The sequence below is a fragment of the Poecilia latipinna genome, unplaced genomic scaffold, assembly GCF_001443285.1.
Source record: "Poecilia latipinna isolate Pla-1442-1.1 unplaced genomic scaffold, P_latipinna-1.0 Scaffold4710, whole genome shotgun sequence".
Taxonomy (NCBI): domain Eukaryota; kingdom Metazoa; phylum Chordata; class Actinopteri; order Cyprinodontiformes; family Poeciliidae; genus Poecilia; species Poecilia latipinna.
The window spans coordinates 16150-19575 of NW_015117326.1; the positions used below are offsets into that span (position 1 = coordinate 16150).

Sequence of the window (3426 nt, forward strand, 5' to 3'; positions counted from 1 at the left end):
AAATTATCTAAGTTATAACAAGTGCACGTTAATACAGAGAAAGAGCTGCTGTGAACAGACGTGGTTTATGAGCTCGGACATCGGCGGGGCTACTCCGATGTCTGAATCATGGACTGAAGCGGGGCATAACGTCTGGATGAAGGTAGTTAGAGCTTAGACGAATCTTTCTCTCTCCCAGCTTAAACAAAAGTTCTCTACCTTCTTATTTGGGGTAATACCCAGGAATTAGAGACTTTTCGGACCCGTGAGACGGAGAGCTGGTCAGTAGTCAGTCCGCTGGAGTTTGGGAGGAGTTAGGGGCGTGGCTGAGTACTGGGAATTAACACACTGCTAGAGCGATAGGATCTTTTTCTGACATGTCGACAGACTGACCAAAGCTTTCATATATAGAAGGTGTGGGGTTAACAGCAGTCCTCCTATGAGTAGAAGGGCCAGTATTACGAAGCACTTTATGATGAATATTTTCCTGTTATACAAACTCGGTGACGGTTTCAAGCTGATTGATGTTGGGTAACAGGTTGTGGGGCTAGTTTGTTTTCCTTTTCAGCATCACCAACTGTCCAGCAGAGGTTGCCAGCGGTTCGGGTTTGTCAGGAGGTCGTGCTGACAGGTTCCAACAGGACGCACCTGTTTGAGATCATTATTACCCAGGAGGAGTATATGAGCAGCGGGCTTCACGTACTTCTCTGCCAGAGTGTTTGCCTTTTGTGGTACACCAGCCCCCTGAGTCAAATTTATTTCTTGAGAATCGTTTCATGCTCTCCGTGTTTTTTTTGACCAGTCTCTTTGTAAATCTCTTTTCAGGATGCCTTCAAATGCCTCTGGGAAAGCCTCTCGAGTCCACTAAACTCTGGATTACTCTTTTCGTGACGCCGTGAGTTTTACTCATCAGATGCCCGAGTTCCACTGCTCTGTGAACTTGCCTCCAACAAGTCTCTGGCTGGAAGTCTGCCTCGTTGGTCCTCGGTGCCCTCACTCTGACTTACCTGTCCGTCCTCAACCAACCAACACCCTCATCACAATCTCTACAACCAGGTACCAATCCAAACCTTCAACAACAAGTAAGCCATTAAGCAATATTTCAAGGTGTTTGTCGTTTCCCACCGTCATTGAACTCACAATCTCCCTTTTATGTGCAGCCGCTCCGGGGTTCCTGAACGCAGTCATCATTTCTGTTTCTCTGTCGAGTCACTTGTAAATAAACTATTTGCATTTCCTCTCCGTGAGTGTTTCTGCATATGGGCTCGAAATATTAAACCCAACATGACGATTGGTCTAAAAAAGACCAGATCTGTGGAATCCACGATTGTTTGCTTTTAAATCCTTTTTCACAAGCAAATAATTCACTATGTAAAGCAGAACTGCAATGCTTTGGTATAACACATGCCAGTACAGAACATTTTGACTTGTTTACTTCCAACTTCGGCATAACTGAACTTGGACTATAAAAAATGGCAGATTCACTAAACTGATTAGTCGGAAGTCATGATCTTGTTTAGCAGTACCACAGCAAATGTGTTGATGTCGTAGCCAAGTAAAGATTTTACCGAATGGAGCCTTAAAAATTTAACCCAAAAAGAATTTAAAAATATCTATGCAGCACTGGGAGAGAATGCATTTACATTTTTTGCACTCCTAGACACAAAATTCACAAAACTTATAGGCTACAAAAGTGGCTTTTGCATGTTATGTCCCCTTTAATGCAGTTTTATTTCCATATCGTCTTGGCAGTTTGCTCATATATATATATATATATATATATATATATATATATATATATATATATATATAACTCTAAAAGTCTCGTGTGTCCTTTTGTTCCAATCTCATTTTGCTCTTTTACTCTGACATGTCCTCTTTTTGCTGTCTTTCTCTCTGTGTTCCTTGATTTCCTTTGCACATTTCCCGACTTCTTCCTTTGTCCTCTTATTGCCCCTAATGAGGCTGTGGCAGCCTAATTAGGAGTGTTGTGCCTGTTGCAGGACTCAAACGCCACTTGTGTTTACTGCAATTAGCACAGCCATTAACAAATCCTTCACAACTTCAGGGCAGCTTTGCATGGTGTATTTATAAAGCCAAAAGAAGGGGCAGCAGAATGCAACTTCACTTGTGCTTCATCTGTTTCAAACACTCCTTTCCACACCCAACACCTTTTTCTCCTTTGTCATTTTTTCAGACATGAAATCAACCATCAGATTAATTAAACTCAGTGGTGCAAAAAGTGGGCATGGATCGCATGCCAGAGGGGGCGTCAAAACCCCGTCTGGAGGGGGCAGCGTGCCGATGTGTTCGCATACACTTGAGCGCCCTTACGCTCTTTCACCTCGCACCCATAACGGGGTAAATGTAGCGAGGTGTACCTTCGTTCCAGGGGGAGGGTATACGCATCCACCTGAGAAATGTAGCGCGTGTGCTCCTTCACCAAAGCCTCATCTTTGGAGTCGGCCTCCAACAGACACACAGGAGCTCTGAACCTTGTTCTTCTAACCTGATGACAAGGAACAAGATTTGTTTCAAAACCTTCAAAGCATTCACTGGTGAACTTCTAGAAAGCGTTCTGCAAACCCCACATTTCTGCATTCCCATAGAGACATGAAAGTCTACAGGCTCAGCATATCTGTGGAGGCCTGCCTTGGCAACCTCTCCATCCCTTGAAGGATACTTTTCTTGTTCCAGGACTTTGGGTTTGACCCAACCCAAAGTCCTGGAGGTTCTGCTGAGAATCTAGCTAGGATGCAAATTTTATGCTTTTTGCCTGAAAAGAACGGGTTTTTCTGCTTGCACCAATTTTTGGATCTTTGGACATTTGCTTTGACCCAATTGACCATTGACTCACAGTGAGACCGTTCCATTATTTGGGTTGAATTATGCTTTTTATCTAAGGTTATTGGTAAATTGCTTTTCTGTTGCATGCTTACTTAATGTTTTGCCAATTATATGCTGTAATATTCTTATGTTATGTTGTTACTTTGCTGTTTTGAGTCTGCCACATGTCAGACTGCCTGGATCCAGAATAATTGAATTTGTTCCTGCTAGTACTTACTGGCTCCTTTCCCCTTAAATCTTTTCTTCTCACCACTTCTCAACTTCTTTGCCTTTTTAAAATTTCCTTATTAATAAACACATATTTACTTTGCGGTCATACAAGGCCTAAAACCATGCTTCCTTTGTCTAGTGAAACTCATGGTTGAGTGGAGTTTTAGGACTCTTCGTTTGAAAGTGGTGGACAGGTCTGAGTCTGCAATGACATCTTACTTCTCCGTCACCAGAGGAAGTTACTTTGTTCTACGACACTGTATGCTGTATTTGTGGTTCTGCAAATCTGATTTTTCTTTTGTTTTCTTGTTTTGATGTTAATTATTCATTATTCCACTTTTATTTTGTCATAGTTCATTCATTAACCTGATATGTTTACCATTTTATCTT

At 42.1% G+C, this 3426-nt stretch overlaps 1 long non-coding RNA gene across 1 annotated transcript in view; it reads left to right on the forward strand.

The window, feature by feature from the left end:
* The window catches only part of LOC106942946 (uncharacterized), a 9013-nt gene extending 6659 nt beyond the window's left edge, over positions 1 to 2354 (forward strand). The window contains exon 3 of the long non-coding RNA XR_001423759.1: positions 2270 to 2354. This is a non-coding gene — a long non-coding RNA (uncharacterized LOC106942946). The remainder of the gene's footprint in view (positions 1 to 2269) is intronic.
* The last annotated feature ends 1072 nt before the right edge of the window (positions 2355 to 3426 follow it).